Raw genomic sequence first — 12,321 nt, forward strand, 5'->3', positions numbered from 1 at the left:
ACTCAACAAATAGCTGCTGATTTGGTCTAGTGAGCCAAATTGGGAGGTCATCTGACCATCTCAATTTCATCACCTATAAAAGAGGAATGACAGTATTTTACCCTACAATAAATACTCTGCAACAGTACTTCATAAAATATAAAAGCACTTCAAGATGGCTCCAAGGCAAACCAGTAGCATATGGACTACACAGGCCCACTGCTTAGGGATGATACTCAGATTGCTTGACATGCCACCATACTACCAGCCCCTCTCTCCCCTCCCTCACCACACATCTTGAGCCAGTGTTTCTTTTGGCATCACTTTGCAGAAGTTAAGCGAATCACCTACATCCCGAACCTGGTCTTCTTGTCCATGAAACAAGACACTTGTTTAACAACCTTTCAAGCTCTAATGTTCCATGATTCTAAACAGGCTTGGATAAAAGCCTGCACACCGGACTCAACGGAAACACTCATTTAATTAACTGGTAATAATTTACAACCATTTCCCTTCACAGAAGGCATTAGAATTGATCACAAGCAGGAAACTTCTGGCTCCTTGATATCCATCTGAGCATGAGATAAGCAAAAGGCTCTAGCATATTAAAAGGAAAAAAAAAAACAAAAAAAAAACAACCATCAACCCTTTATTGGGCAGAGGTAGAAGGTTCACCTAAACTCTATGGTGAGTTGACATCTTCAGCCAGACATCTGTGATACACCTAGATTCTTGGCTAGGTAAATCCTTTCTATAACTTTCCTAGGTCTTACTCTAGGGATAAGTAACCAAAGAACCTCAAAACATGATAAAGCATTTCGCAATTCTCTTCCAGCTACAACCATCAGACTTAAAAACAAGAGCTCAAATTCTTGGAGGGAAAAAAATTCTTTACAGAATTGTACCAATAACCCACCAGGAGGCATGCAGTTGTGTCTGTTAGCAACAGAAACAGCAGTTACTGTGTGGTGAACTCATCAATGTGCAGGGCCCTGCCAGGTGCCTGACCTACACTATTTCTCAGCTTCCCCGACCCCTCCACGAGGTAAGTAATTCCACCACCAGTGTACAGACAGGAAAAGGGAGGCTCCGTGAGGTTACGGAATTGACGAAGGTCACCCAGCAGTGAAGGCCAAGCCGAGATCCAAACTCAGGGAGGCTCCAGCCCCAGCTCCACACCAGCCTCCCTGGAGGCTGCTGTGCCTGCCTCTGCCTGTGGGTCGCCGCAGGTTTGCCCGATGCCTTCTGTTCACTGAACCAGCCTGTCTGAGCTTCGCGGCATGTTAGCTCAATCACACCACCCATCTCCCTGGGAACTTGGGCTGGACTTGTGCCCTCAGCACCCGAGGGCACTCCCTGCCAAATGCCAAGCCTCAGTGTTCCAGCCTCCCTTCTTCGCTGCCAAGGCCAGTGGGAGTGGCACCAGCCTGATGGTGTCGCCTGATGGCTCTTCACAGGGGCACGTGGCAGGAGCCATGAAGTGTGGCTAGTCTGTGCTGCGGCCGGCAAAATGCAGCGGGTGGCTCAGGTCCCGTTAGTCAGCTGCCTGGAGGACCTGAGTCAGGGTCATGTGCTGCACACACACAGCACGTTGCCTTGTCATGGGAAGGCGTTTAAAGGGAAAGGGGGTAAATGAGGCAAATCCTATGTCCCTGCTGACTTTCTACTTTCACAGTCAGTCAAGGTTTGCATGTTAAAAGCACATTAAAAAGCACCACAGATTAAAAACGAGAGTGGATACAAGTATATGCAAGGCTGAGTCCCTCCACTGTTCAGCTGAAACTATCACAAAGTGGTTAATTAGCTATATTCCAATACAAAATGTGTTTGGTGTTTAAAAAAAAAAAAAAGAAATGGCATCATGGGTTGATCCACCTGTCCAACTACAAGAAAAAAAAAAAAAGACAATAAGGTGAAACTTATCAAATCTGACTGTAGTTTAAAATGAAGGAAAATACCATCATTTGTCAGTGACTAAATCCTCATCTTGCTAAGCCTGGACCCTCCGCATAGTTGAAGAGGATGGTAGGGAAAGAGCCCTTGGCTGTGACCACAGCTCCCGTGGCAGGTCATCTGGCTTCCACACCTAGACATTGAAGGTGGACTAGGCTTTAAGCCCTTTTCATATCTGAAAATCTACAATTCCAAGCCAGAAATAGATTTTGAACTCCACGGAGGAAGTAAAGAAAACACAAGAGTCTGTCTCTCAAATGCATGTTTAAGCTTCATGATAATTCTTAATTACCAATGTTGAGCCCCATCGCCAGCTCCACACACCCAATCACGGTAAATTTAAATTTAGAATTATTTCAATTCAGAGTCCATTACCCCTATATTCTAGTGTAAAATGTGTATCTCCTGGCAAAACTGGAACTTTTCTGCATTAAAATTAGTTTCCAAAGTCTCTCTGCCCAAAATGAAAAATCAGGAATAAAGAGTCCAGACTGGATATCTCTTAGATATAGAAAGCATTTTTAGTGAGCTAAAGATAGATAGAAATGGTCTACTGTATAAGTGCTATGTGTGTGTCTCAGTCTTTGACTCCAATATACAAGAAACTGAAAATGTCAATTAGATGATGGATGCCTTAGGCTCTTCAAAACACTCCACTACAATTCCTCCCTCTTCACCTCCTAGGGCATTCAATTCTGTGCTGGGAGGGCTACCTGACACCTGCTTTACGAATAAGGATGGTGGCTCTGAAAGGATCTGCCCAGCCAAGGAGATCCAGAGCTGTTGCTACTCCAGATGGACAGAAAAGGCTGGGTCGAGCTCTTCTGAGTCAAATGCCCACCCTTGAAACTAACAGAGGACACTCAGAACAGCACCCTTCAGAACTAGGAAGGCACTTTCTTTCTCCTCCAATAAGGTGTCTGCTCCAGCAAGAACCTCATTCCAGACCAGACCCTGAACTGAGAGAGGAACCACAGTAATTGCGCTCCTTACATCAAAGAACACCTTAGAAGTTTACGTTTGACATGATCTCCACCCTTCTCTTGTCTGTTCCGTAGACCCCTCCAGAAAGATAACATACGCTATCCTTGCCAGGATGAGATAGTAAGTGAAGGGGACAGGTGACCTTTGCATGTGGCTGGAGGTGAGAAACGCCATCCATGTCCCCCTTCCTGCTCAGAGGCCTCCACAGCCCCAGGGGGTGACCTGGGGTGAGCTGTCAGCCCCACAGTGAGCCTCCTCCTGAGGCCACTCTCCCACAAGAACGGAGAAATATTAGAAGACGGAGATTCCAAGTTTTTGCCACAGAAGATCTCAGTTTTTTTTAAAGAAAAGGATATAAATAAAACCAGAGCTATTCTACTTGATAATGGAGGAAGAAAGCCAAGCCAAAGCAAGAAGTCAAAACTACATATTTAGCATACTTAAGCATTCAGGATGTTTTATAGGCATGTCTACTTAATTTCTCACTGCTCAGGCTCTTGGTCACCTTTAGACGACTGTGAATCTGAAGGACCATTAGAAAATGCATCAAGCCCAAGGTCTCTCCCAAGGGTTACTGTGACACTTTCACTCCCTTTGGTCTTCCAGAGGGAAGGAGAGACGAATGCTGTAAAGAGGTGACATATGTGTCCTACCTAGATATACAGGTAGCAGTTTTCCAGATGGGCTAGGGAAGGAGAGACAGGAAGTATGTGCAAATGCACATCGACTATTAGGGTTGTATACGGTGGAATGCAGACTGTGTAAATGAGATGGGTCAGAAACAAGGCTGGAGAGGAAAAGCTATCAGTGGCTTCCTGGCACCCTGGAAAGTATTATTAAGTATTATTCGCTCTGTCGTGTCCAACTTTTTGCGACCCCGTGGACTGTAACCTGCCAGGCTCCTCTATCCATGGGATTCTCTAGGCAAAAATACTGGAATGGGTTGCCATTTCCTCCTCCAGGCACCCTGGAAAGCTAGCCCTTATTCCAAGGGAATGGGGATCCACTAAGGGCTATCTGCATGTTCCAGGATTACACGAACATGACAAAGCCCTACTGGTATTGGGTAATAAGGGGAGAGGGGCTGGTGGTGGGAATGCAGAGCTGAAGGCTATTCCAGAGGTCTTAGCAAAGGATGCAGGTGACCTGAGCTAAGCCAGCAACAGAGGAGGGGGGCAGAAAAGGAAAGATAGGGGAGGGAGCAACTGCTAGACTCTGCAAGCAGAGGTGGAGTAGAACATGAAAGAGAAGTGGGTACAGAGAGAGTCTATGAGGCCAATGACAGTCATGGTACCATTAAATAAGATGGTCTCTAAAGAGATGAGCTGATCTAGAGGAAGGAGAGTTCAACGTATGACCATTACCATGTTGACTGAGCACCTACTGCGCACCCTGGTGGTTGTTCAGAAGCTAAGTCATGCCTGACTCATGGCCACCCTTAACAGCTTCTTAAAGTTTAGATGGAGAAGTAGGAATACCACATAGATAGAAAACACAACCCAGTACACTCTCAATGGAACAGGTAAGGACAACATTAAAAGCACTACTGAGACCAAGAAAAGGAGCTATCAGAGACTTCCCAGTTGTTAAGACTTCACCCTCCAGTGCAGGGGTTGTGGGTTCGATCCTTGGTCAGGGAGTTAAGAACCCACATGCCTCACAGTTGAAAACTCAAAACATAAACAACATTGCAGCAAATCTAATAAAGACTTTTAAAATGGCCCACATGAAAAAAAGATTCTTTAAAAAAAAGGAGCAATCAGATGACATGATACTATACAGAGAAAACCCTAGACACCATCAGAAAATTTCCAGAGCTCATCAATGAATTTGGTAAAGTGGCAAAATATAATATCAATATATAGAAGTCTATTTCATTTCTGTACACTAACAACAAAATATCAGAATGAGAACTTAAGGAAACAATCCCATTTACTATCACATCAAAAAGAATAAAATACCTAGCAATAAACATACATAAGGAAGCAAAAGACATACACTCTAAAAATTATAAGATACTGATGAAAGTAACTGAAGCGAAAACAAATGGATGGAAAGAGAGCAATATTGTTAAAATGACCATATTATCCAAGGCAATCTACAGATTCAATGCAATGCATATCAATGGTATTTTTCATAGAGCTATAACAAAAGCTTTAAAATTTGTATGGAAACATTACAGGCCCCAAATGGCCAAAACGATCTTATAAGAGAATAATAAAGCCAGAGCAATCATACTGCTTGACTTCAGACTATGCTCTAAAGCTACAGTCATCAAATCAGTATGGTACTGGCACAAAACAAGACACATAGATCAATTAAACAGGATAAAACACCCGGAAGTAAATCCATGCACTTATGGTCAATAATTAATGACAAAGGCAAGAATACACAATGAAGAAAAGACAGTCTCTTCAATATACGATGACGGGAAAACTGGACAGCTACATGTAAAAGAATGAAATTAGAACACTATCTAACACAATACACAAATAAAATAAACTCAAAACGGATTAAGGCCTAAATTTAAGACCAGATACTCTAATACTCTTAGAGGAAAACATACACAGAACACTCTCTGACATAAATCATGCAATGTTTTTTTGGATCCATCTCCCAAAGTAACGGAAATAAAAGCAAAAATAAACAAATGGGATGTAATTAAACTTAAAAGATTTTGCACAGCAAAGGAAACCATAAACAAAAAGACAATCTACAGAATGGGAGAAAATATTTGCAAATAACGCTACCATCAAGGCTTAATTTCCAAAATACTCAAACAGCTCAATATCAAGAAACCAACAACCCAATCAAAAAGAATGTAGAAGACCTAAATAGACATTTCTCCAAAGAAGACATACAGATGGCAACAGGTACATGAAAAGATGTTTAGCATCTTTTTCTAAATAATTAGCATCACTAATCATTGCATGCTCAGTTGCTTCAGTCACGTCCAACTCTTTGCAAACCTGTGGATTGTAGCCCACCAGGCTTCTCTGTCCATGGTATTCTCCAGGCAAGAATACTGGAGTGGGTTGCCATGCCCTCCTCTAGGGGATCATCCCAACCCAGGGGTCAAACCTGTGTCTGTGTCTCCTGCACTGCAGGCAGATTCTTTACCACTGAGCCACCTGGAGAAATGCAAATCAAAACTATACAATGATGTATCACCTTGCACTGGTCAGAATGGCCATCAATAAAAGTCTATAAATAATAAATGCTGGAGAGGGTGTGGAGAAAAGGGAAACCTCCTACACTCTTGGCAGGAATGCAAATTTGCACAGCCATTATGGAAGTTCCTTGCTTCCCTTGTGGCTCAGCTGGTAAAGAATCCACCTGTAATGTGGAAGACCTGGATTCGATCCCTGGATTGCGAAGATTCCCTGGAGAAGGAAAGGGCTACCTACTTCAGTATTCTGGCCTGGAGAGTTCTATACACTCCATGGGGTCATAAAGAGTTGGACACGACTAAGCGACTTTCACTTTCACTTTTCATGGGTGTTCCTTAAAAAAATAAAAACAGTTACCATACGATCCAGCAATCCCATTTCTGGGTATATATCTGGAGAAAACTACAATTTGAAAAGATATATGCACTCCAATGTTCATAGCAGCATCATTAATGATAGCCAAGACATGGAAGCAATGTAAATGTCCACTGACAAACGAATGGATGAAGAAAATGTGGTGCATACATACACAATGGAATATTATTCTGCCAAAAAAAAAAAAAGAATGAAATAACGTCATTTACAGCGTTATTTACATGGATGGATCTAGAGATTATCATACTGAGTCAGACAGAGAAAGACAAATATCATATGATATCACTAATATGTGGAATCTTAAAAAAATGATACAAACGAACTTATTTATAAAACAGAAACTGATTCACAAACGTAGAAAACAAACTTATGGTTGCAAAGGGGAAAGGTGGGGAGAAATAAATCAGCAGTTTGGGATTAGCATATGCATATGCATGCTACTATATATAAAACAGACTAAAAAACAAGGACCTACTGTATAGCACAAGACACTATATTCAATATCTCTTAATAACTGATAATGGAAAATTATAAATATACATATACATATTTGTAACTGAATCACTTTTCTGTATCCCTGAAACTAAGATAACATTTTAAGTCAACTCTACTTCAATTAGAAAGAGAGAGAGGGAGGAGCAAGCACTGGGCTAGGACAGAGCTTCAGCTGGGTTGAGGCCTGAAGACAAGTTTCAGTAAGGGGGAGAGGAGATCCTTGTGAGTCAGGAGCACATCATGAGCAGAGACAGAAACAGTATCAGAACTAAACTAACCCAGCCTGGCTGGGGAAGTGTTCATACAGAGGAGTAAGAGAGAAGGTCAGAGGCAAAAACTGTAGAAACAGCTGCCTTCAGAGAATTTTAACCTTATTAAAGAGGAGTTACTAGAAGTTTTGATTACGTAAATTGATGGAGAATAACACGTAAAAGAGGTTATTTTGTCTACTAGACCAATGAATGGGGAAACAGTATGGTCCAGAAATATGAAAGGTCTCTTGAGGGTGCAGTCAGTAGAAATTAAAATCATACAAACAAAGCAAACAAAAGCAGTAGGAAGGTCAAAGGAACATTGAATTAGAGGCCTAGGTGACCTAGGTCAGAGGTCAGCAGACTATGGCCTACAGGCCAATTTCAGCCCATTGCTTGTTTTTGTAAGTAAAGCTTTATTGAAACACAGTGACCTTCATTTTTGTTTACATATTATTTATGTCTGCTTTTGTGCTTCAAGGGCAGAGGCGAGTGGTTATGACTGAGACCTTACGACTCACGAAGCCAAAAATACTTACTGGCTGGGCCTGTACAGAAAAAGCCTCCGGGCCCCTGTTGCCATTAATCAAGCAGGGAACGCAGGGGGAAGGAACACGTTTTAGAAGGAAGGAAACCAGTTCAAATTTGGACACAAAGGAACCCAAATAGAAACATCTGGCAAGAAGACAGAACTAAAGACAAACTGTGGAGGGAGGACCAGGCTGGAGTTCTCATCTAGGAATCTCTCCCAAAAGGTGATCACTAAGAGCCTTCAACTTTTCAAGAAAGAGCACAGGAAAGGGAGAAATAAGAAAGCAAATTCATTTTACAAGGCAGAAGAAAGAAAAACCAGAGGTGCCATCTAAGGGATGGGTGGATTTGCCCAAGTGTGGTTTCACGGGAGGAAGCAGCTTCAGAAAAGAAGCCACAAGCTGCAGAGGTGGAGGAAGATAAGGACTTGAATGGCATGCCAGGCTTGGGAACCAGAAAGTAACAGTGGGGCTTCTCCCATGGAACCCACTCCTCCTAAGCAGTTCTGTTGGAAAGGTCCTCCTCATACTTACCTAAAGTTCATTTACACCACTGAATATTCTACCTGGAAGTTTAATTCCCCTCTAAAATTTAACCTGCCAAGATAAGTGCGGTGGGGAAAAGGAGAGCGCATAGCACTGAAGCAAGAAGGAACATGTAGTTCAGCTATATAGTTTAATTAAGCAGGAAGGTAAAGCTGGCAATTCAAGTTGTGCCTTGGATGCCAAGTTAAGATTTTAAATTTAAGAAAAATTAGATTAGCAATAGTAAAGGAGGACAGGCTGGGAGACAAGTTAGAGGACTGGGGGAAGAGGACACTCCATTAGCAACAAGAATACCCACTGCCCGGAATGTGGTTTCTAATACCATTCTCCAAAAAAAAGGAACCAGCGCTCCTGGGGAAATGGCTGATTCTACGGCTGGAGCAATAAATATATAAAATAAGCCTGGACCATTTGTAGTGCCAGAAAGAAAAAGGAAGTGCTCAAAACATAAAAACAAAACAAACCCACAATGATGGGGTTATGTCACCAAGAGACACAGGAGCCTACTCAAAGAGCTCCCAAAGACTGAAGCTGGACAGTTTGTACAACCAAATAATGGAGTGTTGGATTGTAAGCTAAAGTATAAAATAAATATCCACAAGTTCAACTAACCTAAACAAAATGTCAAACAAATAAATAAATGGGGAAGGGGCAAATCTCACAAGCAGAACACCAAATCATGTATGTACATACTTCTCCCTGCCCCTCAGCCCAGGAAATGGAACCTAACTCTCCAACCTTACATGTGGGCTGGACATAGTGACTTCCTTACAAAAAGTACAGGAAGGAAAGGGGTGGGGGTGGGGGGGTAAGTGCAACCCCATGGGAAAAACCTGACAAACACGAGCTCATCCATGCAATCAAGGTTCCCATCAACATTAATAATGCATTTGCTAGTATGTGTGTGTAGAATGCATGCTGATGTAATTAATGTGATGTAATGACAGACTGTAAAGCAGAGACATCACCCTGCCGACAAAGGTCCAGATAGTCAAGGCTATGGTCTTCCCAGTGGTCACGTCCGATTGTGAGAGCTATACCATAAAGGAGGCAGAAGGCCAAACAATTGATGCCTTCGAATTTCGAGCTGGAGAAGTCTCCTGAGAGTCCCATGGACAGCAAGGAGATCAAACCAGTCAATCTTAAGGGAGATCAACCCTGAATACTCACTGGAAGGACTGATGCTGAAGCTCCAGCATTTTGGCCATCTGATGCACACAGACGACTCATTGGAAAAGTCCCTGATGCTGGGAAAGATCAAGGGCAGAAGGAGAAGAGGGTGTCAGAGGATGAGATGGCTGGGTGGCAATGAACATGAACTTGCACAAACTCCAGGAGATGGTGAGGGACAGGGAGGCCTGGCTTGTTGCAGTCCATGACACGACTGGAAAGTGAACAACCACAATGACAGACTGTGTGTTATCTCTGGTCTTCCTCCCCACAGCCCCATCACCTCAGTCTAAACATCAGACAAACCCAAACTGAAGGATATTCCACAGAATACCTAACTACTACTCAAGTTTTTAGTTCATCAAAAACAAGACAAATCTGAGAAACTGGGACTGTCTTGAGGAGCCTAAGGAGATGTGACAACTAAATATAACATAGTATCTGAATGGGATCCCAGCACAGAAAAAGGACACCAGGCAGAAACTAAAGAAATCTGAACAAACTATGGAGTTTAGTTAGCAATAATGTATCATTATTGGCTCATTATCTGTGATAAAAGTATGATGCTGATGTAAGATATTAAAAGAGGAAACTGGGTATGAACTGTGTGAGAACGCTCTGTACTATCTTCATAACTTTCCTGTAAATCCGGAACCATTCTAAAATAAAACGTCTATTTAAGAAAAGTAGCTTTAAATAAAAAGTGCCTCCATAGAGCCCTGATTCCAAGTAACCTCTAGAGAAATCTGAATTAGGAACAATACTACAGGTGAGAAATGTGAACCCTGCAATATATAGATGAAAAGCCAGCCAGAGGCAGCAGAGCAAAAGGACCTGACTTTTTTAGGTTGTGTAGGTAGCTTTTGCCCTATCAATGTTAAGTGGGTCTTGTTTCCAAATTTCCCCACCTTGCGAGGGGTGAGCCCACCCCAGGCTGAGCCGATTTTTTCATACTGCAGCCTTGAGTGTTGCTCCATGCTCCTGGAGAAGGCCCCCACTGAAAACCCAAGACTGTTCTTTTAAGAAGTACTCCCATTCATTCCTTTTCTCTAGATTGTTTTCAGACGAGCTGTTGGTGAAGGGTCTTCCCTTAAGCTAAAAGTAGAAGAGAAAGTAAGAGAAAGAGACAAGGAGAAAGACAGGGGGAGAGAGACAAAGAGAAAGACAGAAAGAGAGAAAGACAGAGAGAGATACAGAAAAAGAGAGAGAGAGAGACCAATGGGCCAGGAAAGAAGGGAAATGAGCCACTCACTGCCTCCAATCGGCATCTAACATAACAAGGTTTTATTTTTTTGGCACTAACGCTGTGTAATGCAAATGATGTCATGCCCATTACACTATCTGATTTCACAAAGAGTTGCAGAAAATCTGAACAGCAACTCCTCATCCAAAAAAAAAAAAACAGGATAAGGACTAGAGTGCAGGTTTTCAAGACACCTCAGTTTTTCATTTTTCTCCCCAGTGCTAAAGGAGTAAGGGCTGCAAGAACTTCTCTAGGCCCCTTGAGCCACAGTCTCCTGATTTGTACTTAGTACAAATAGGCCCCAAGCCCAAGGCCAGTAAACCAGCCTCCCATGTAACAAACCCCTCAGGTGACTGATGCACACTAAAGCTTGGCAACCACTTAAGTAGTTCTTCCTCCCCTCTTCTCACCACTACCTCCCTTCCCTGCTCATCCTACAATCCAAGAAACTGTAAAGTTTGCTTTTATACAGTAAGTGAAGTCGCTCAAGTCGCGTCCGACTCTTTGTGACCCCATGGACTGTAACCTGCCAGGCTTCTCCGTCCATGAGATTTTCCAGGCAAGAATACTGGAGCGGGTTGCCATTTCCTTCTCCATTTATATAGGAAGGTTCTCAAAAAATATAAATTTCTGTTTGTACGTTATATCGTATTATCTATGCACCAGTTGTTTGAAAATAGCTCTCTCTCTATTTTTTTTTACTGAGAACTTTCTCACCCTATTATGCCTCCTATCCAATTTTTAAATTTTCAATCCACTTTGGTTTGTTTCGTTGTTTAGTTACTAAGCCATGTCCGACTCTTTTGTAACCCCATAGACTATAGCCCATCAGGCTCCTCTGTTCATGGGATTTTCCAGGCAAGAATACTGGAGTGAGTGGACATGTTAGTTGCCACTAAAATTTTGACTTTTCCAGAGAAACTGTTCCTATAGCTAATACATTAGCCAGATAGTGCTGTCAGTTGCACAACCTGTATAAAAACCAAAATCATTGCACTGTACACTTTAAAAGAGTAACTTTTATGATTTGTGAATTATACTTTAATTATAAAGAGCATATATTTATAAATGAACAAAAAAGTAACAGTTTAAGTGGATGTATATGAATAATCTATTGTTAGTGGTTATCCCTGCCAAGAATTCCACCCTTAACTCAAACAATTTAGAGTCAATTGTTAATCTCAAATATGACAAGTATCAGACATATATTTTACCAAGAGTACTGTGTTATGAAAATGATACATCAAATAAATTCTGTTAAACACACCTATTCATTCATTTGTTGTTGTTTAGTCACTCAGTCGTGTCCAATTCTTTGTGACTCCATGGGCTGCAGGCTGCCAGGCTCCTCTGTCCATGGGATTTCCCAGGCAAGAACACTGGAGTGGGTTGCCATTCCCTTCTCCAGAGGATCTTCCCAACCCAGGGATTGAATCTGTATTTCTTACTTAGCAGGTGGATTCTTTACCACTGAGCCACCTGGGATATTTACACTAACTACATATTTTTACAGTGAAGTAACAAAATATGTGTCTAATATGTTTAATATATGCATCCCCTACTAATAGGGTAATTATTTTAAAAATTCAAAACTACAGATTGGTTGGCTAATGGTCTATCCTGAG

At 42.0% G+C, this 12,321-nt stretch overlaps 1 protein-coding gene across 2 annotated transcripts in view; it reads right to left on the minus strand.

Moving 5' to 3' along the window:
- PRKCH (protein kinase C eta) overlaps positions 1 to 12,321 on the minus strand; it is a 231,082-nt gene that overhangs the window by 170,677 nt on the left and 48,084 nt on the right. The gene's annotated exons all lie outside the window — the stretch shown is intronic.

This window comes from Cervus elaphus, chromosome 12 (assembly GCF_910594005.1).
Source record: "Cervus elaphus chromosome 12, mCerEla1.1, whole genome shotgun sequence".
NCBI classification, from domain to species: Eukaryota; Metazoa; Chordata; class Mammalia; order Artiodactyla; family Cervidae; genus Cervus; species Cervus elaphus.